Here is a 23,956-nt window from a genome sequence, read left to right as displayed (position 1 = left end):
AATAGCTATGTAATCATCTCTCAGCAACATTCCATTCTCCATTGTGGAAGACGCCCTCATGTTCCCATATGTCCATAAAGATATTTTAGTCTCTTTTAAGTTTTCTGCCAACCTACTCATAATAAAATTAATATATTAGCATCAGGTCCATGGCTATTCCTATGTCATCCATCTGGACTTGTCTTCTATAATAGGCAAGATTTTATGAATGGTTATAACCTGTTTTTCCAGACCTAAAATACTCTGAATAACATTCCTAAAGTTAAGAGTATTTCTAAAGTATTGAGAATATATTAAACCTGATTTTAATATTATAATTACATTACAGATGAAATTTGGTAAACTACACAAATAAGTCTAGTATTTGATAATCCTTCCATTCTATAACCCTACAGTGATGAATATTATTTTCAAGTGCCCAAAAAGAAGCAAATGACAGCTCCTGTTACCATTGCAACCTTTAGTTTCCCTGGAACCAGAGAGAACACATGTGCAATGAGTTGACTTAGGAGAGCCTCAAGAGAAAAGAAATAAGAGAAGTATAAACTGTGGGAAAAGCAAATGAAGACTGCAAATGTTGACTTTCATTTCCCCAACCCTGTAAAATCCCCATCAACAGGTCAACTTTCTAAATAATCAAAGTTCCTTACTTTATAAAGGGAGCCATAGCATAGCCCACATTGTCGGCATTCTTGTGTTTATTGAGTGTGAATTTTGTTAGCAAATATTTATCATTTATCCATAGGCCATAACATATGCTAAAAGGAGAAACAACCATGGATTCTAAAAAAATAGCTTCTTTAATTTTTAAAAGCTATAATAGTATATCAGAGAGTCTATGTCAGTAAAGAAAGAACCAGATGATGTTTTGTGTGAACTTCATATGTAGACACCTGTCTGAAATTTGGAAAATATGTTTGTTGGAGAAAATTTTAATTGCTATCCTATGAAGTGTGTTCTGTAGTTTGATACATTTTATAATATTTTTTTCAATACAATAGACACATTGATACATTACACAATAATAAAATGCCCTTTCTTTTAGTTTTTATTCTGCATCAAATAATGGCGGTAAGTTGAGATCATTCAAGTGTCGACATTGCTTTTAATATGCATGTCATTAACAAAATAATCAAGGATTTTCTAACATATATCTTAATCATCTGACCTTTTTTCTGCCCTCTTAGACATTCATATTTTAATACAAAAAGATTGGAAAAACACCATTGTAATCACAGAAAAAACAAACTAATGATAAAAGCATCGCATAATTAGTTTCATTTTATAATCAAATTCAAATTACCAATTCAAAATATAATTTGCTCATTTTTTATTTCTTATTAAATTGCGCAGCTTTCATGGATGATCTTTAAGCAGCTCATTCTCCAATCACCAAATATTATTCATCTAGATTAGTTACAGAAAATAGATGCTCAGTATTGCTCCCATCCTAGACAAGCATTTTTCTAACTATTGCACCCATACAAGACAAGTGTTTTTCTAATACCTGCAGTTGTTGAGTACAATGCTTAAACATGACTTATGAACCCCTCAGGATGTTGAGTGCTGTTAGTTTCCTTCAGTACTTGAACACGCTGAAAGCCTCATTTCACTACCATCTGTGCCTATGCCAATGTTGCTTACATATTTTACTGTTTGCTAAAGATTTGAGAATATATTTCTGGTTACCTGTCATAATCACTCACTGGCAAATGAAGTGTGATATGCATCGATTCTAAGAAAAAGATCTCTCTGAGTACAGACATCTATTCCTTTTAAAGATCAATGTAATTTGGCTTGGGCAAAACTGGTTCTAGCAGGCCTCATAGACACAGAATAATGCTGCAGCAAATGAAGGCAACTTACAGTCAGACTAGGGTGAACTGTTTTAGTTTTAGTAGCCTGTTGTAGTACCCAGATAATCTATATGAAAGACTATAGGTGACTGAAGAAACCTGGAAACAGGAGAGAAGATCGTCCCCAGAAAAGAGCATAACAATTGGTTCTCCAGTGCCAAATGATTAGACCTGAAAACTTACAGGTAACATTATATGAACTGAGAAGTTTATAATTATGTCATATATGTATATACATTATTATATATTCATGAAGTAATGATTAGTGTAAGAGGAGATCAACACTATAAAGGAGAGTGTGGAGGGGCATATGGAAGGGTTTAGAGCAGCAGTTCTTTTTTAAAATTAATTAATTCATTTAAAAATTTTATTTTTATTATTTATTACAATTTATTCACTGTGCATCCTGGCTGTGTCTTCCTCCCTCATCTCCTTCCAATCTTATCCTCCCTCCCTCTTCTCCTCCCATGCCCCTCCCCCAGTCCACTGATAGGGGTGGTCCTCCTCCCCGACCATCTGACCCTAGCCTATCAATTCATCAGGACTGGCTGCATTTTCCTCCTCTGTGGTCTGGTAAGGCTGCTCCCCCATCAGGGGGAGGTGATCAAAGAGCCAGACACTCAGGCTCTTTGACACCCTCCACCCCCCAGGGAGGAGCAGTCCTGCTCGGTCACATAGGAAGACTTTGCAGCCAGTCCTGAAGATAGCTGATAAACCAGTATCAGATAAAAGGAGAAGAGGTCCTCCCCTAGCAGTGGACTTGGAAAGGGGTAGGGAGGAGATGAGGGAGCGAGGTTGGGATTGGGAAGGAAAGAGGGAGCAAAATACAGCAGGAATACAAAGTTAACAAACTGTAACTAATATTAAAAAAATTAAAAAAAAAAAGAGTCTGCCACTTGGTTCATGTCAGAGAGAGTCCCTGTTCCCCTTACTAGGGAATCCACTTGGAGACTGACCTGCCATGGGCTACATCTGTGTAGGGATGTTAAGTCCTCTCCATGCATTGTTGTTGGAACAGCAGTTCTTAACCTATGGGTCATGACCCCTTTGAGTGGTAAATTTTACACAGTTCCTATATCAGATATCCCTCCTATAAGATATTTACTTTATTATCCACAACAGTAAAAAAAATTACAAAGCATTAATGAAAATAATTTTATGGTTAGGGAGTCACCCGAACGTGAGGAACTGTATTAAAGGGTTACAGAATAAGGAAGTTTGAGAACCACTGATTTAGAGGGAGGAAAGGAGAGAGGAAATTATTGCAATAAAATTATAATATCAAAAATAAATATAGCTTCAAATTTTTGCTCCTTTGTTAAAAATCAAGTGTATATAGGTGTGTAGGTTTATTTCTGGATCTTCAATTTGATTCCATTTAATACCACTCCTGGGCATATACCCAAAAGATGCTCTACTATACAACAAGGAGACTTGCTAAACTATGTTCATAGTGAATGGCTTTACTCTAAATAGGCAGAAACTGGAAACAACCCAGATGATTCTCAGTTGAAGAATGGATAAAAGAAACCATGGTAAATCTACACAATGGAATACTATTCAGCTATTAAAAACAAGGACATCATGAAATATTCAGGCAAATGAATAGAGCTGGAAGAATATCATCCTGAGTGAGGTAACCCAGACCAATATACCCAGTCATGGTATATTCTCAGATATAAATTTAAATTATATATAACATATAGTATTATATAATAAATATAAATATTATATTATATATATATAATGAAGAATAGCCATACTATAATCCACAGGCCTAAAGAAGCTAATTAATAAGGAGCAGCCTAGGCAGGATGTTTAATTCTCATTTAGAAAGGCAAATAGAATAAACACTGGAAGAGGTTAAAGAGACGCAAGGACTGGAGCCTACCATAAATGTTCCCTGAAAGACTGTATGGAGCAGGGGATATAAGCAGATGCTAAGACTTACAGCCAAACTTTGGGCACTATGAAGAGTTTCTAATAGAAGAATGTGGACAGAGGGACATGGAGGGGACAGGAGCTCCACAAGAAGACAAAGAGAGTCAATTTCTGGGCCCAGGAGAACATGTAGAGATTGATGCACCAACCAAGTACCAAGCATGGAGAGGAACTAGGCACCTTACTCAGAAGTAGCTGATAGGCAGCTCAGTCTCTATGTGGGTTCTGTAGTAAGGGGAACAGGGGCTGTGTCTGACATAGACTCTGTTTCTTGCTCCTTGAAAACTTCCCCCTAATGGGTCAGACTTTCTAGGCCACAGAGGAAGAGGATGCAGCGGTCCTGATAAACTAGGGTCAGTTGCTAAAGGAGGAGGCCTCCCCCTTTCTGAGGACTATGGAGGGACAGAGAGCAAGTCTAGTATGAGACAAAGGATAAGGCTATATTTATATCATTTGAGATATAAAGTGAATAAAGTAATATATATGTTTATTTAATATACAAATTAAAGGTAGAAAAAATAAACATTTGAAGTTTATAGATCAAAGGAAGTAAACAATTTCAATTCTGACAAAAGGTGTCCCTTTGTTTTCCTCCTCATTCGATTCTTTTAGCAACACTAGTTTAATTCTAAATAATTTTTTAATTACATTTTTATTTTTTATATTAATTACAGTTTATTTATTTGTATCCCAGATGTAACCCCTTCCAATCCCACCCTTCCTCCCTCACCTCCTCCCATGCCCTTATCCAAGTCCACTGATAGGGGAGGTCCTCCTCCCCTTCCATCTGACCCTAGCCTATCAGGTCTCACCAGGACTAGCTGCAATGTCCTCCTCTGTGTCCTGGTAAGGATGCTCCTCCCTCAGGGGTGGTGGTGAAAGAGTCAGCTGCTGATTTCATGTCAGAGACAGTCCCTGTTTCCCTTACTAGGAAAACCCATGTGGATGCAGAGATGCCAATAATTTTATTTGAAATACCAACATAATTAAGATTCACTTCATATTTATAATTTATTCTTAATTTTAAACTGTTGTAAAGCTCATTTTAACATGGTTGTATTCAATTCTGTGCTAGCTCCGTTTTGTCAGCTTGACTCAGTACAGAGTCCATCATAGACTATCCACAAAAGACAATTAACAGTTGACAAAATGACCCCATCAAATGGTCATGTAGCCATTTCAATAGGACAAATCCTTTTTTTTATTGATATATAATATTTTTATTATTTTTATTTTTTATTAATTACACTTTATTCACTTTATATCCCACCATAAGCCCCTCCCTCCTTTCCTCCCTGATCCACCCTCCCTCCCTCTTCTTCATGGATGTCCCTCTCCAAGTCCACTGATAAGGGAGGTCCTCTTCTCCTTCCTTCTGATCTTAGTCTATCAGATATCATCAGGAGTGGCTACATTATCATCTTCTGTGGCCTGTAAGGCTGCTCCCCCCTCAGGGGGAGGTGAACAAAGAGGAGGCCAATCACATTTTGTCAGAGGCAGTCCCTCTTCCCATTACTATGTAACCCACTTATTATGTAAACTGCCATGGGCTACATCGGTGCAGGGGTTCTAGGTTATCTCCATGCCTAGTATTTGGTTGGAGTATGAGTCTCTGGGAAGACCTCTGTGTTCAAATTCTCTGGTTCTGTTGCTCTCCTTGTGGGGTTCCTGTCCTCTCCAGATCTTACTATTTCCCACTTTGTTCATAAGATTCCATGTACTCTGCACAACAGTTGGCCATGAATCTCAGCGTCTACTTTGATAGTCTGCAGGGCAGAGCCTTTCAGAGGCCCCCTGTGGCAGGTTCCTAGGTTGTTTTCTGTTTTCTGTTTCTGATGTCCATACTATTTGCCTTTCTGGATGAGAATTGAGCGTTTTAGTCAGGGTCCTCTCTCTTGATTAGTTTCTTTAGATGTACAGATTTTAGTGGGTTTATCCTATGTTATATGTCTATATGAGTGAGTATATACCATGTGCATCTTTCTTCTTCTGGACAGCTCACTCAGGATTATCCTTTCCAGGTCCCACCATTTACCTGCAAATGTCATGATTTCCTTATTTTTTCATTGCTGAGTAATACTCCATTGTGTAGATGTACCAAAATTTCTGCATCCAATCTTCACTTGAAGGGCATCTGGGCTGTTTCCAGCTTCTGGCTATTACAAATAAAGCTGCTACAAACATGGTTGAGTAAATGTCCTTATTGTGTACTTGAGACTCTTTTGGATATATGCCTAGGAGTGGTATGGCTGGATCTTGAGGAAGCATTATTCCTAGTTGTCTGAGAAAGCACCAGATTGATATCCAGAGTAGCTGTACAAGTTTACATTCCCACCAGCAGTGGAGGAGGGTTCCCTTTCTCTACAACCTCTCCAGCATGTGTTGTCACTTGAGTTTTTCATCTTGGCCATTCTGATGTGTGTAATTTGAAATCTCAGGGTCGTTTTGATTTGCATTTCCCTAATGCCTGATGACATTGAGCATTTCTTTAAGTGTTTCTCTGCCATTTGATGTTCCTCTACAGAGAGTTCTCTGTTTAGCTCTACTCCCCATTTTTTAATTGGATTACTTGGTTTGCTGCTTTTCAGCTTCTGTAGTTCTTTATATATACTGGATATGAGTCCTCTGTCAAATAAAGGGTTGGTGAAGATTCTTTCCCAATCTGTAGGAAGTCATTTTGTTTTGATGATAGTGTCCTTTGCTTTACAGAAGCTTTTCAGTTTCATGAGGTCCCATTTATTGATTGTTGCTCTTAGAGCCTGTGCTGTTGGTGTTCTGTTCAGGAAGTTGTTTCCTGTACCAATAAGTTCTAGAGTATTCCCCACTTTTTCTTCTAACCGATTTGATGTGTCTGGTTTTATGTTGAGGTCTTTGATCCACTTGGACTTTAGTTTTGTGCAGGGTGATAAGTATAAATCTATTTGCATTTTTCTACATGTAGACATCCAGTTAGATCAGCACCATCTGTTGAAGATGCTATCTTTTTTCCATTGTATGGTTTTGGCATCTTTGTCAAAGATCCAGTGTCCCTAATGTGTGTGGGTTTATTTCTGGGTCTTCCGTTCGGTTCCATTGATCCACCATTCTGTTTCTATTCCAGTATCAAGCACTTTTTATAACTGTTGCTCTATAGTACAGCTTAAGATCAGGGGTGGGGATACCTCTAGATGATCTTTTATTGTAGAGGATTATTTTAGCAATTCTGGGTTTCTTTTTATTCCATATGTAGTTGAGAATTTTTCTTTCCAGGTCTGTAAAGAATTGTGTTGGTAATTTGATGGGAATTGCATTGAATCTGTAGATTGCTTTTGGTAAGATGGCCAATTTTATTATGTTATTTCTGCCAAGCCATTGGCATGGGAGATCTTTCCATCTTCTGATATCTTCTTCTAATTCTTTCTTCAGAGACTGGAATTTTTTTTTCATACAAGTCTTTGACTTGCTTGGTTAGGTTCACACCAAGGTACTTAATGTCCTTTGTGGCTATTGTGAAGGGTGTTGTTTCCCTAATTTCTTTCTAAGCCCTTTTGTCTTTTGTATACAGGAGTGCTACTGATTTTTTTTGAGTTAATTTTGTATCAGGCCACTTTGCTGAAGTTATTTACCAGCTGTAGGAGTTCCCTCCTAGAGTTTTTGGGGTCACTCAGGTATACTATCATATCATCTGCAAATAGTGAAACTTTGACTTCTTCCTTTCCAATTTGTATCCCCTTGATCTCCTTCAACTGTCTTATTGCTCTAGCAAGGACTTCCAGAACTATGTTGAAGAGATATGGAGAGAGTGGGCATCCTTGCCTTGTTCCTGATTTCAGTGGGATTGCTTTAAGTTTCGCTCTGTTTAGTTTTAAGCTGGCTATATGCTTGCTGTGTATTGCCTTTACTATGTTTAGATATGTGCCTTGTATCCCTGATCTCTCCAGTACTTTAAACATGAATGGATGTTGGATTTTTTCAAATGCTTTTTCAGCATCTAAGGGGAATATCATGTGTTCTTTTTTCTTTCAGTTTGTTAATATGTTGGATCACATTGATGGATTTCCGTGTACTGAACCATCCCTAAATACCTGGGATTAAGCCTAGTTGGTCATAGTGGATGATATCTTTGATGGGTTCTTGTATTCGGTTTGCAAGTATTTTGTTAAGTATTTTTGCATCAATGTTCATAAGTGAGATTGGCCTGAAATTCTCTTTCTTTGTTGGGTCTTTGTGAGGTTTAGGTACCAAGGTGACTGTGGCTTCATAGAATGAGTTTGGTTGTCTTTCTTCTTTTTCTATTTTGTGGAATAGTTTGACGATAAATGGAGTTAGCTCTTCTTTGAAGGTCTGGTAGAATTCTGCGCTGAAACCATCTGGTCCTGGGATTTTTTTGGATGGGAAACTTTCGATGACAGCTTCTATTTCCTTGGGGGATATAGGGCTATTTAATTGATTTACCTCATCTTGATTCAGCTTTGGTAAGTCTAATCGATCAAGAAAATTGTCCATTTCATTTAGATGGGGATTTTAACTTTGGTTAAAAGTCTATTTTCATTTAGATGGGTATTTTAACTTTGGTTAAAAGTCTATTTTATCAGATATTAGAATGGCTACTCCTGCTTGCTTCTTGGGTCCATTTTCTTGGAAAGTTGTCTTCCGACTCTTTACACTCAGGTAATGTCTATTTTTGTGTTTTAGGTGTATTTCTTGTATGCAACAGATTTCTGGGTCTTGTTTATGCATCCATTCTGTTAGTCTGTGTCTTTTTATTGGAGAATTGAATCCATTGATGTTGAGAGATATTAATGACCAGTGGCTGTTAGATCCTTTGATTTTGATGTTAGCTGTGGTCATAAGTTTGTGTGCTTGTTTCCTTTTTGTTTTAGTGTACTGAGGTTTATTATTTCCTGTGTTTTCTTGAAAGTAGCTAGTTTTCTTGGGTTGTATTTTCCCTTCTAGTGTCTTCTGGATTTGTGTGTAGGTATTATTGAAATTTGTTTTTGTCATTTTATATCTTGTTTTCTCCTTCTATGAGGACTGAGAGTTTTTCTGGTTATAGTAGTCTGGGCTGACATCTGTGTTCTCTTAGGGTCTGCGTGATATCTGTCCAGGCCCGTCTGAGTTTCATAGACTCTGTTGAAAAGTCAGGTGTGATTCTGATGAGTTTGCCATTATATGTTACTTGGCCTTTTTCCCTTACAGCTTTTAGTATTTTTTTTCTTTGTTCTGTATACTTACTGTTTTGATTATTATGTGGTGGGAGAATTTTCTTTTCTTGTCTAATTTATTGGGTTTTCTGTAGGCCTCTTGTATTCTTATTGGCCTCTTCTTTAAGTTGGGGAAATTTTCTTCAATGATATTGTTGAAAATATTTTCTGGGCCTTAGAGCAGGGAATCTTCTTTTTGCTCTATTCCTATTATTCTTAGGTTTTGTCTTTTCATGTTGTTTTTAATTTCTTGGACGGTCTATGTCAGAAATTTTTAGATCTAACATTTTCTGTTATAGATTCATCGATTTCTTCCATTGTATCGTCCACACCTGAGATTCTTTCTTCCATATCTTATTGGTTATGCTAACCTCTGTAGTTCCTGTTTTCTTCCTTACGTTCTTTCTCTCCACAATTTTCTCCATTTGTGTTTTCTTGAATTTTTTAAATTCTATCTTCAGATCTTGGGCCGTTTTGTTGATTTCCTTCACCTGTCTGACTGTATTTTCCTGTTTTTCCATCAATTCCTTCAGCTGTTTGTTTACACAATCTTTGTTTTATTTCATTCAGTGATTTAAGCATTTCCTCTCTAAAGGCCATAAACTGTTTGGCTTCAACTTCCTGTATTTCTTTACTGATGGCCATAATCTGTTTGATTTTATCTTCCTGTATTTCTTTATGGATGGCCATAATCTGTTTGTTTTTATCTTCCTCCAGGTCTTTATGCATTTTATTTGTTTCCTCTGTTATCCTCTTCATGAGCATAGATGTTAGGTCACCTTCTTGAATTTCAATTATGCTGGGGTGTCCATGGCTACTGGTTTCTAGAGATGCCATGTTGCTCTGTCTTTTGTTGGTTGAGCTTTTACGCTAACCTCTACCCATTGGGCTATCTTAGGTGTTTGGGGTGAGTTTCTGGTGGTTCCTGAAATCCTGTGGTGGAGAGAATCTCCTTGGCATAGAGACCTGCGTGGTAACTGTGGTGCTTGTTAGTCAAGAGTGCTCTCATCTTACCTGAAGAAGTCCTGAAGACAGCTGCCCTGCTTCTGGGTTCCTTGCTGTAATTTCAGTGATCTGCTGCTGTAACGTGGGTGTCCCTTGGTTCGGTCAGTTTTTCTAGGGATATCTAGTTCAGTGGGACATATTCTTGACTAAAAATTGAGGTGAGGGGGCATAGATCACTTTGGGCAAATTGTACTGAACAGTATAAGGAAGCAAACCGAGCAAGCCATGGAAAGCAAGCCAGTAAGCATCATTTCTCTATGGTTTTGCTATAGTTTATGTCTTCAGAGTCCTGCTTTGATTTCATGCCCTGACCTCTCTGAGTGATGGTCTTTAGCCTTGAGTTTAAATAAATTCTTTTTCCCCAAAACTGATTTTGTTCACTGTTAGTTTCTGTGTTATTTTTATAATGAGACACCGTGATCAAGGCAACTCTTATAAAAAGAAAACATTTAATTGGAGGCTTGTCTTAAGTTGCAGAGGTTAGTCTATGAGAAAAAGAGAGGGAGACACACACACATGTACATAGAAAGAGAGAGAGAGAGAGAGAGAGAGAGAGAGAGAGACCTCATAATAATTCTCAACCATTTCTCTTCCTGCTGACTAACATTCAAATATATGAGCATACAATACCCATTCTCATTCAAACCACCACAGTCATGGTGTTTGAAAGCAACTGAAGGCAGTATTCAGGACACATCTTCACAGTATCTCACAGAGTTAGCTAGAGCAAATATTAATCTTAAATACATGCTTTGCATATATGTGTGCTCTATAGTTTAGTTGCATTTCTTTATTAAGCAAAAACATATTTTAAGTTTTTCATTTATTGGACAGCATGAATTATTAGATATTTCATATAAAATTTATAATAATAAATCTCATTATTTTATCCTACTTGGACACATTTAATTATTGCTGTTCACTACTCTTAAAATTAATTATTATTAAGGTGTTGGTTATTTCTGCATGAGGTTTTGGAACTCTTACAATCTATAAAATATTGTTGAAATAGCTTGTAGATTATTAGCTATTTGGGTTAGTGTTTTAAGTTACTTATACAGTTTCATTTAGATTGTGTGCTCGTTCACACGTGTGTTCATGCATATGTGTGCACTCAATTGTGTGTGTGTGTGTGTGTGTGTGTGTGTGTGTGCATGCATGTGCACCAAGGTGCATGTGACGGTCAGAAGACAACTTTTGTTAGCTGGTCCACTCTTTCTACATGGGTTCTGAGGATAGAGTTTATATTATCAGACTTGTAGCACATGCTTTTCCTCACTGAACAATATTATGTATCTACTACAAAGGTTTTAATAATTTAAATATGAAATACGTCTTAGAGTCATAAGAAGTTGCATTAAGCAATTACATGTTTAATTTTAAAACAGTGCTAATGTGCTGTCACCTACACTCATGACCTCGATTTTATTATATTGAGTGAAGCCATCATCTAAAATGCTGGTTCAGTATGATTTTATCTTCTTTCTTTCACATGGTAGTGTACTCTGTAGCAGAAGAGGACATTATAGTTATCTATAGAAATTGTATTACTTTATGTTTCCCTGTACTTCTTGGAGCCTCACCTTCACTTGGCGTCTCTAATTATTACATTTTCATCTACTCTGTAACCTATGATAATAGATGGCTTTGCTATTATTCAACTTGCAAATGACCTGCTATTTCTCAAAACAAACAAGCCACAGTAGGGTCAGATTTTTTTTTTCATTGCTTTCCTCTCACAATTTATGAATTGTCTGTATTTTTATACAATAAAACTATATTTATTTGATAATGAAGTTGATTCTCACTCATAAGGAAATCTTGTACCAGGCTCATCATCTGACATTTCCTATGATGTTTGAGAACTGACATTGGATGAATAGCAAAAAAAATCACGCTGAGACTATAGACAGAACAGATGGGAGGAATATAAGAAGCTCTATATTATACTCCCAGTAATTCAAATTACAAAACAAAATAAATAGCTTTATACTTTCCAAACAGCTTTGCTTGATTATTTGTATTAATGTTACCAATACTAATTCAGCAGTGCAATCAAAAATTTGCTTAGTATGACTTCTCCATATCATCCACTAGTTATATCTGTTGGTCACCAAATGCAGATATTTTGTTCCCTGAATGTTTGTCATGCTCATTTTATTCTCATTGCACTGTTTTTATTCACTGCACTCTCTCAACTGCTAGTTTTTAAAAAAATGTTGATATACAGTTGGAGAGACAGATCTATCCGGACACTCCACTTTTAAGCTTATAAAATAGAAATGCAGGCAAGAAATAGTCATATATGAATTTTTCCCATTCTTCTTGCTACAGAAAAAACAATGGCATAAGATGTGCTTCTTAACAATACTGCCACCATGAACATACTGTGTATTCAATGGAGAATTCAGACATGGAGGCTTCTCTTTTCACATGACAAAATATGAATAGCCAGGGATGTTTAAGAAACTAAAGTGGGTCCTGTATTGAGGCTTCAGTACTTCACTTGCCAATACTAAAATTTTTCAAAAGTTTTTTGGTATTAGCTTTGCTGCTCAGGTTCAATATCTCAATGAGCCCTTCTCAGAGTTTGGTGTCCTCAACAAATTCTGACATCCTCTTTTATAGTGAGTTTATGCCTCTGTAGTGTTCTTGGGGATGCACAGAGTAAGTCACTCATTATTTTAAAGAGAAACCAGAATGGGAACATTATTGTTTTCTTGAATACTATTAGCCATATGAGCTACAAAGCAGCCTAGGGGCATATGAGGAAATTTTGGAGTCTCTTGAAAGACATGTGCTCCCTATAGACTGGCTCAGTACTCTGTATATGCTTATATTTTGCCATGTCATGTTGAGTTCTGTAGGAATAATTCCTTTGTTCAGCCTCCCTCCATTTTTCTTCATGTTAAATTAGCTCAGAAGTCAGATATCGTTGTCTTCAACTACAGCTTATTTTCCTTTACACCTCACACTATTCAAAATAAAACCTGTGAAGGTGAAAATATTCCATCATGCACTTTGCCGACAGTGTATAACAGCCTTAGGAGTTCTGTGATAGAATTTTGGCATCACTCACATATATTATCTTATCATCTGTGTGTAGTGATACTTTGACTTCTTCCTTTATTATTGGTATCCCCTTGATTTCCCTTTTTTTATTGCTCTAGCTAGGACTTCAAGAACTATGTTGAAGAGATCAGGAGAGTGTGGACAGCCTTGCCTTGTCCCTGATTTCAGTGGGATTGTTGTAAGTTTCTCTCCATTTTAATGATGGCTAATTAAAATGTTGGCAAAATTAACTAAATAAAAATCAGTATCCCTACTGTATACAAATATCAAACATGTTGAGAAAAAAATTATAAAAATAACACCCTTCATAATATCCCACAAATAACATAAAGTACCTTGATGTAACTCTAACCAAAAAATGAAAGACTTGTATGAAAAAATAAAAGCTCAGAATACCTAAAAACAACCATATACAATGAAATATGTTCTGGAGGTATCTCCATCTCTGATCTCAAGCTGTCCTATAAAGCAGCAGTAATAAAATGACACTGTACTAGCATAGAAAAAGATTGGAGGATCAATGGAATCAATCAATCAAATTGAATACCCAGAAATAACCTCACACACCTATGGACACCTGATTTTTGACAAAGAAGCCAAGATCATACAATGGAAAAAAAGATAGCATCTTCAACAAATGGTGCTGGTATAACTGGATGTCTACATGTAGAAAATTGCAAATAGATCCATACTTATCACTCTGCATAAAAGTAAAATCCAAGTGAATCAAAAACCTCAATATAAAACGAAACACACTGAATCTGTTAGAATAAAGAGTGGGGGAAAGCCTTAAACTCATAGGCATAGGAGACAATGTACTGAACAGACCAAGAGCTCAGGCTCTGAGTTCAACAATTAATAAATGGGACCTCATGAAACTGAAAAGTTTATGTAAAGCAGAGGACATCAAAAGCACGAAATGACAGCCTACATTATGGGAAAAGATCTTCACCAACCCTACATAGGACTAATATCTAGAATATTCAAAGAACTCAAGAAATTTAACATCAAGAAACCAAATAATCCAATTTTAAAAGGGGGTACAGAGCTAAACAGAGAATTCTCAACAGAGGAATAATAAATAGTGGAGAAACAAAGAAAAGCTCCAAGTCCTTATTCATCATAAAAATGCAAATTAAAATAACTCTGAGCTTCTATCTTACACCCATCAGAATGGCTACTCAAGTGTCAACATTTGCTGGAGAGGATGTGGAGAAAGGGAAACTCTCCTCCATTGCTGGTAGGAATGTAAACTTATACAACCACTTTAAAAATCAATCTGGTACTTTCTCATAATATTGAGAATAGTGCTATCTCAAGACCCAGCTATACCATTCTTGGGCATATATATGAAAGATGTTCAACCAATAATGCAACAAGGACTGTTGCTCAATTGTGTTGATAATAGCTTTATTCAGAATAGCCAACATTTGGAAACAATCTTTATGTGCCTGAACCAAGTAATGGCTACAGAAATTGTGGTACATTTACACAATGGAATACTACTCAGCTATTAAATCAAGGAAATCATGAAATTTCCTGGCAAATGAATAGAAACTAAAAATATCATACTGAGTGAGGTAATACAGAAGCAGAAAGACACTCATGGTGTATACTCCCTTATAAGCGGGTACTAGGCATATAATATAGGATAAACATACTAAAATTACAAACCTAAAGAAGCTGAACAACAAGGAGGACCATAGGGAAGGTGCCTAATTCTCATTCAGAAGGGTAAATGGGATAGATACCAGAAGTGGTAGAAGAAAGGGAACAGGACAGGAGTCTACCACAATGTCCTCTAAAAGATTCCATTCTGCAGGGGATCTAAGCAGATGCAGAGACACATAGCCCAACTTTGGGCAAAGGGCAGAAAATCTTATGTAAGAGTGGGGCTATATAAAGACCTGGAGTAGACAGGAGCTCCACAAGGAGACCAATGAAGCTAAAAAATCTGGTTCCAGGGGGTCCTTCAGAGACTGATGCATCAAGCAAGGAACATATATGGAGGAAACATAGACCTGCTCAGTCTCCATGTAGGTTTCCTAGTAAGGGGAGGAGGGGCAGTCTCTGACATGAACTCAGTTGCCTGCTCTTTGATAACTTCTCCCTGAATGTGGTGACCTAGCCAGGCCACAAAGGAAGAGGATCCAGGCAGTTCAGATGAGACCTGATATAGCGTAGGGTTAGACCATATGGGAGGAGGACTTCCTCAATCAATGGATTAGAGCAAAGCAATGGGGGGATGGAGAGGGTGAGACTTAGGGTAGATGAGGGAGGAGTCTACAACTGGGATACAAAGTGAATAAATTGTAAATAATAATAATAATAATAATAATAATAATAATAATAATTTCTATCATTAGATTTTTTTTAAAAAGTTAAACTGCTAAAGGATTCTGCAAAAGCTTTCATGATAAACATAAACTATCAGACACCTTTTAATTTAGTGCAAAATGTACTGAATATGTTTCATGGAATCCTCTATTCTTAATGTAAGAATAGGTAGTCACACACAACCTATGCACACAAGTGAGTTATGCTGACGTATAATAAACTAATTTAAAAATTCCTCTTTTCATAACTTCAATTTCATCTAATTTTTATGCACCTAGAGAACTTTTGCTTGAAAATTATATAATATAACTTTATGTCTACTGAGTAAAACATAAACATAAGGATATAGCCTTCCAAAATTATTTACTGATTTTGACCCATAATTTCTGACTATAGACAGAGAAGCTTGGGTGGCCAACCCCTTGGTTTGTCAGATGTGTGGGATGATGCTTTTATGAAATATATTCTTTCTTTTTCTATGCTGTATGAGTTACATCCTGGCAGAAATTTCCCTATCATATATACTGTATGGAATTATAAATTCTCTTTATAGTCACTACTCTATTTGCACATTTGTGCCTTTATTCAAAACACAGGTGTTATTATTTTCCTAATTATGTGTTATCTAACCTGGAAAGACTATTTTTTAGTAAGAAAATAGTTTTTCTTCACCTCTATATCTTTCAAATCTAATGACATTCCAGGAATCTTAGGCTCTTATAGGAATAGATAATGAATATCACTTATAATGAATTAGTTGCACAAGTAATGCTTTGTACATGTCAGTTCATTTAACACTTAGCAAATGTTATGAGCATTACAGGTAACATTATTCTCCCTCCTCTCTCTCTTTTCATTCTCTCTCTCTGTGTCCTCCCCCACAGACACACAACACACAATTCACAAAGGACAAGGTCATTTCCCAGAAGTATAATAAGAAATGCTTATGTTTTGACTCTGGCTATATGATATCAGGGTGAGAATATAGTCCAGTGGTTCAGCAGTTCCTAGCATGTTATAAGTCTCTTGATTTGGTCCAATTGTACTTCCAAAAGGAAAACACAGAAAAGGAAGAAAACAAAACTTCACTGACATCAGTTTGTGCACATCTCTATGCACATGCTTTCATGTGTGGTTATCATGTGTGCATTATTTTTGATAAGTATAATTTCTGATAGGGCAGGTCCTCTTTCACTTCTGTCTGACAATACCCTATTAGGTCTCATCAGGACTGGCTGCATCGTCTTCCTCTATGGGAAGTGCATAGGGGGAGAAGAGGAAGGGAGTGTGGGATTGGGAGGAGATGAGGGAGGGGGCCACAGCAGGGATACAAAATGAATAATTTGTAATAAGCAATAATAATAATAATAATAATAATAATAATAATAATGGAAAAAGTGTAATTACAGTGACTGCTGAGAATGTCAGCAAAGATTCTTTAGGCAGGATTATTTTACACTGGTAATGATTAAAATCACAAGGAAATTGTGTCATTAGACTAAATTTGTTAGTTTTAGTACTGCGTTTGAGACCTCAGTAGACTGTGGGATCATAGCCAGAGAAATCACTTCTGCTATGATCCTCACCATTTGTACAAGACAAAGGGGAAAATAAGAATAAAGGATATGTGTTCTTTTATATCAAAATGTTATCTGACAATGTACAATTTCCAAAGGACCACAGTATTATGAAGTATTATGTTATTCAAAACTTTCATAAATCATATTAGAATTTTCAGGTGACTATGGGAATATTAAGAAGAAATATCAGAAGTATCACTTCTTGGACTTAAGAGAACAGAGCAGTTCACACTGAAATATGAGACATAAGAACAAAGAGAGTGTATAGAATTCAGAGGAGGTTTTATCTTAATATGAGTCTGTGCTAACCCAAGAATCTGAACATTGATTATAGTTCTACAAGGGAAGAGTAATATGATTTTACATGGGGAACACTAGTGGAGTTTTTATTGAATACAGGTATGAACAAGGTACAGATATGTCAAGTGGAAATTTCTGGACTCAGTTTGATCATGTGATGGTCTGCTGCAAGCTGGGCACATAATAATATTTTGATGTAGGTTGGCTTGTGAGAGGGCACATGATGTTTTGCTCTTTCATATGAGGGGAGTGACTTTGGCCAGCTGAGAAGATCTGAGGGTGTGCTTTGAGGAGAGGACATACATAGAGGCCCATGATGTAGGAGACATTGCCAGTGGATCAACAGTGCTGCACTGATCTTCATGCTTAGACACGACTTTGCAGAGAGAAACATTCCAGAGAGCTTCTCCAGGCAATCCAACTTAGTCTTGGGGCTTTTGTTGACTTTGTTTTGCTTCTTCATGATGGCCTTTGGGCTGGACTGTTGTTATCCTGATGACTGAGCGTGGTAATCCCCTAACAACTCACTCATGTATTTTAATCAGCCGAAAGTAGATAAAAAAGGACTATGAACCATATGCCAAGACTCATAGCCAAACTTTGGGCAGAGTGCAGGGTATCTTATGAAAGAAGGGGGAGATAAAAAACCTGGAAGGGACAAGAGCTTCACAAGGAGAGCAACAGAACCAAAAATATCTGGGCACAGGGGTCTTTTCTGATCATGATGCTACAACCAAGGACCATGCATGGAAATAACCTAGAACCCCTGCACAGATGTAGCCCATTGCATCTCAGTGTCCAAGTGGGCTTCCTAGTAAGGAGAGTAGGAGCTATCTCTGACATGAACTCAGTGGGTGGTTCTTTGATCACCTCCCCCTCAAGGGGGAGGAGCAGCCTTACCATGCCACAGAGGAAGACAATGCAGACAGTCCTGATGAGATCTGATAGTCTAGGATCAGATGGAAGGGGAGAAGGACCTCCCCTTATCAGTGGACTGGGGTGAGAAGGACAGGAAGGAGATGAGGGAGGGCAAGATTGAGAGGAGACGAAGGGAGGGGGCTACAGCCTGGATACAAAGTACATAAATTGTAATCAATCAATAAATAAATTTAAAAATAAATGACTGCAGCCCTTTCCCTACTAATCTCCTACATAAGGTTGTGGGGGAGGGGTGTTGGAAGTTAGGTAAAGGTGCTTAAGAATCCCATCACTTAAAGTAGATTTGGTGAAAAATCTATACCTATGTATATGAAAGAAGCCTGGATGTCCTTACGAGGAGGACTTGAAATGTCAAGGAGAGACAGGAAGAAATGAGTGGGAACCGTGCTCTTGGTAAAACTACCTACTCCCTGGCTAAGGACTAGCATAGCAGAAGAAATGGCAGATATCTGCATAGCTCCCATTAGATGTTTGAGCAGGAGTCTGCTGAGGCTGTCTTTATGAAATTTTATTTCATGATGGGGAGGGGCATGGGAAGAGATAAGGAAAGAAGTGGGGTTGGGAGGTAGGAGGGAGGGGGCCCCAGCTTGGTACAAAGTGAATAAACTGTAATTAATAAAAAATAATATTTTTTAAAAATTAAATCAAAATTAAAATTAACATTTATTAAAAATTGGACTACAAGATCAAATATAATATTTGACTTAGTCACCAATCCCAGCTTATTTTGTTTATTCAATGTCCTTTGTATAACACACACACACGCACATGCACCTATACATATATATGTCTATATATATATATAAAGAGAATTTATAAAAATGACTATTCATATCATGGCTATATACACATATATGCATGTAATGTATATTAGATATTATAGTCTTGCTATTCTGTCAGGGACCCCAGAACACAGCTCTTTCCTTGCCTTCAGGGGTCTGCATGATTGAGGAATACTGGGATGAGAAGTTTACAGGAGGTTTTATATATATATTCCATTGTACATGGAAGTCATTTTTATATTATAGTATATTATATTGTATTACATTATATTATATTAGTATTTTATTTTGTGAGACTTATTAAAATGGTTTATAGGCTCTGTTCCAGCTAGTCCATCAATGATTTTCTAATGCTGAAAAGACAAGGATCAATTAGTTTTTCGGTTCACAAGGTTGAATGTCTTTGCTGATCTTTAGTATATCACAGAATCCAAAACAAGTGCGCTCCAATGCTAGTGAAGGAGTGATTATGTCAGTAAGAGTGAGAGCAAGCAGGCAGAGAGCAGGCTTTCTTCTTCCATGTCCTTATATAGGCTGCTATCAGAGGTGCGGTCTGTAACAAGGCTGTATCTTCACACCTCAAAAATATGCATTAAAATGTAGATCTTCCCACTTTAAATGATTTTATTAATTTAAATAAAATGCCTCACATGTGTGCCCAGCTGCTTGAGTTGAGTTTCAGTTAATTCTAGTTTTAGTCAAGTTGACACCCATGAGAGACCATCACAAGCATTAAGTGCTCTCAACTGCTGACTCATATCTTCAGGCTTATCTCTCTCTTTCTTTTTTATTTTTCTTTTAAGAAAGTAAAACATAGCAAAACAGGAAAGATTATTTTCACAACTGTCAAGAATTCCTTTCATTTTCTAGGATGCGTGATGATCCGATTGATTTCCTTATTTGAAATAAATTCTGATTTCTCACAATTCTCCCTTTCAGTCAGAGTCTTATGCTATTTCATCTGTCATTGTGACTGACTCTTATCCATTACATAAGTCTCAACATTGTGGCCCCAGATCTCTGTGTACTGTTTCTTGTAACTTCAGCATATCTTCCACACACTTTTTTGAAACACTTCAACCATCCTAGCACCTCCTATTTATTGATTTCTCAGTTTCCAATATCATTATATACATTATATACATTCTTTGTTAAAATAATGTAGTTTAAATTTGCCTGGATGCAAGGATTGCTTCTAATTTTAAATCCTATTGTTTTTAATTATACAAATTCCCTGAACCAGATAAATTCTTAGTAATAGCAAAATACAAAAAAGGGCCACATAAGTCCTTTTTTTATTTGTTTTTATTTACTTTAAAATCCTCGTGCTGCTGCATGCTTTCTATTCCATTAATGCTAATGAGTATAAATTTATTTTTGGTGAGGTGTCAGTTAGCTCAGCTCCCTTCTTCTAAATTCTTAAAGCACATTTTCTACACTAATATGTTTCAGTGACAAAGCTGATATATCCATTTACATTTCTCTGATTTCCAAATCTCTCATTTAATTAGTTCTTAATTCATGAAGAAAACAGGAGTTTTATACTGGGATCTCTCAAACTATAGACATAACCAATTGTTTTATATTCCCCTTTGGATATCCATTTTTGCTTTTTAATTGAGTAATTACATGATTTACTTTCATGAAATTTATGTATGCAATTGAATTGGAGGACTATCAATAATTAACTACTTCCCATCAACCATAGAACATAAGTGGTCCACAGAGGAGTCCCACCGAGTAAAGAAGTCCAGAATAAATGTCTGTTGTCAACATGGATACAAACATGTCAAGGATTCCAATACCTTTGCCGCATAGGAGTGAGAAAGCTTTCCTGCATGAGATTCAGGGGTATTGGCAAAGCCTCTTTATGATCCAAGTGTGAGTTCTGACAGTGTATGCAGAAATTTTCACCATAAATTCCCTCCATATCTCCAGATATGTACAGTCTAAAGACTGCTCTACACACACACACACACACACACACACACACACACACACACACACAAAACAAACAACAACAACATCAACAACAACAACAAAACCTGCTCATACTGAGATTAGATAAACTTCCCTCCTTGATTCAGTTGCAAGCAATAACCCTGACTCACTGTACAACTGTACATTATGAAAATACTGATATTCTGGCCTTTAGGTAGTTTCCCATCATAGTCCAATCTACCTGATCCCAGCCTTCCTGTTTCTGTGTCTCTGCATGCCTGCCATTTATTCATTCCTTTACCATCTCAGTCAGGTTAGTCCTTGAAGCCATGCAAGGACACAGCAAAAATGACATCACCTAACTTTGTAAAATTAAAACGTGTTTCTAAATATAGTGACTTGAAACAATAATCTTCTATTATCTCATAATCAATGGTGTAGCTAGATGATTCTTTAGTATCAGCAGTTTTCAATTAGGAGACAGGTAAGATTTACGTATCTGGAAGTTAACTAAGATGGATGAGCTGCAGTAGTTTCAGTTATAAGCCTGCAGGATATACGGGTTTTTGTTGGGTCTGCACATCTTTCTTGGGTCAGTATGGTGTCATGTTTTCTGTTAGAATGTTCTAGCCATTTTCAGATGTCTATTTCCAAAGAGGAACAAATAAGGACACCGAAAAAGCACACTTTTTTTTTTTTTAGATCAGCATTTTCCTCAGATTGTTAGGTCTAATTAGTTAAAACAAGTCCCAGAGAAGACAAAGTTCACAAGAACCTCTTCTGAGATATGTGTAGAAGGTGAGGTTACTAAAACAAATCTAACCCAGTAATAATCATCCAGAGCTATCCTTTCCTGAAATCTTTGCCTAGCATATTAAAAGATACATTCACGTCTTGAAATATTAACATGCTCAACTGAATAATGGTAGAGATAATTTAACTTGATCAGGAATAAAACTGAATGTTTTAAGCTTATAGTAATTATGATTAAATAAAATTGTCTACTGGAAAATATATATTTTATTTGTGTCAATCAACATTTTTTTCCTTTTTTTTAATTTTTATTATTAGTTACATTTTATTAACTCTGTGTCCCAGCTGTATCCCACTCCCTCATTCCCTCCCAATCCCACTCTCTCTTCCTCATCTGCTCCTTGCTCCAAGTCCACTGATTGGGTAGGACCTCCTCCCCTGAAGATATCAGGTATCTTCAGGACTGGCTGCAAAGTCCTCCTCTGTGGCCTAGCAAGACTGCTCCTCCTTTGGGGGATGGGGAAGTCAGAGAGTCTGCCATTGAGTTTATTCAGAGTCCCCATAAATAAAAGCGAGGAGGAATTAGAAACACATGGGATTTTTTAGGATCCTGGAATTTTATCTGGTGCAGAGGTGTATGGATCAACTCTACCTTCTCTGTTCAGTGTGGTAACACCCAGTATGACCTTACAAGTCCTGATTATACGTTGAGTTTTCCTGGGTTATGTTGGTGATTTGTACATTTATATTCTCTTCTCTGTCATTTTTTAAGCAAAATCTCAATTGTTCAATTTTTCCAATAAAGACTTGCTAGCCAGATGGTGTGGTGAAGGCCTGCTAGCTCATAGAGTCTTCTCAACAATGCCAGGAGGGAAAAAAAGCAATGTTGCCTTCCACACTCTTAACAAAACAAAACAAAACACCTAGAACTAAATGTCTCTGCCTTCTACTTTCTGTATTTCTGTCTTCTTGACTTCTTACTCTCTGATTTTTTTGTAAGTTTCCTTTTTTTAGTTTTTTTTAAATTTATTAATTTCCATTTATCCACTTTGTATCGCAGCTGTAGCCCCCTCCCTCTCCTCCTACCAATCCCATCCACCCTCCCTTTTCTCTTCCCATGCCTTTCCCCCAGTCTATTGATACGGAAGGTCTACCTCCCCTTCATTCTGATCCTAGGATATTAGGTTTCATCAGGACTGGAGGCATTTTCTTCTTCTGTGGTCTGGTAAAGGCTGTCACCACCCCCATCCTCCTCAGGGGGAGGTGATCAAAGAGCCAGCCACTGAGTTTATGTCAGAGGCAGTCCCTGTTCCCATTACTATGGAACCCACTTTGAAACTGAGCTGCCATGGGCTACATCTGTGCAGAGGTTCTAGGTTATCTGCAGGCATGGTCCTTGGTTGGAGTATCTGTCTCAGAAAAGACCCCTGGGCCCAGATTCAGAAAGACGCTCATGGTATATACTCACTCATAAAATGATGTTAGACATATAATATAAGAAAACATACTGAAATCTGTACACCTAATGAAACTAAGCAAGAAGGAGGATCCTGGGTAAGATGATCAATCCTCATTTAGAAAGAAAAATGGGATAGACAGCAGAGGAGGGACAAAACAGGGAACAGTACAGGAGCCTACCACAGAAGGACTCTGAAAGCTCAACCCAGCAGGGTATTGAAGCAGATGCTGAGACTCATAGCCAAACTTTAGGCAGAATGCAGGGAATCTTATGAAAGAAGGTAGAGATGAAAGGCCTCAAGGGGAGAAACGCAACAGAACCAAAAAATATGGGCCCAGGGTTTTGTGGTGTTTTTGTTGGTGGTGGTGTTGTTTTTTTTTTTTTTTGTTTTGTTTTGTTTTTATCTTCACTCTTTGTGAACTGGGTGCTTGCTCCATATCTTGACTTATGGTTGACTTTATTTAATCCTGTTTAAATAAGGAGAAAGCTTTTTGATTAAATGTATGTGCTACGGCTGAGCCACACTACAACTAGAAACATTTTTCTTTTCTAGTTAACAATACAGTCTTGGGGTTCAGTGAGTGATCAAGTTTCCTGCAATATTTTGCCATATTTGTCTAAAAAAAAAGATTTTAACTGTAACACTGTAAAACTATGTACAATAATGAAGTTATTTCTGCCAAGCTTTTCACAATGTACAGGTTGGTTTTATTTTGCAGTTTTAGGATTAAGTGTTTTTCAGTTAAGAGTTTTGTAAAACGATTGTGTCAGTCTCATGTGAACTCAGGAATTTGAATGCCATGAGCAG

The sequence above is a fragment of the Psammomys obesus genome, unplaced genomic scaffold (assembly GCF_907164565.1).
Source record: "Psammomys obesus unplaced genomic scaffold, mPsaObe1.curated_primary_1811, whole genome shotgun sequence".
Lineage (NCBI taxonomy): Eukaryota > Metazoa > Chordata > Mammalia > Rodentia > Muridae > Psammomys > Psammomys obesus.
The sequence above is the reverse complement of the archived record's forward strand: the minus strand, read 5'-3'. Positions refer to the sequence as shown.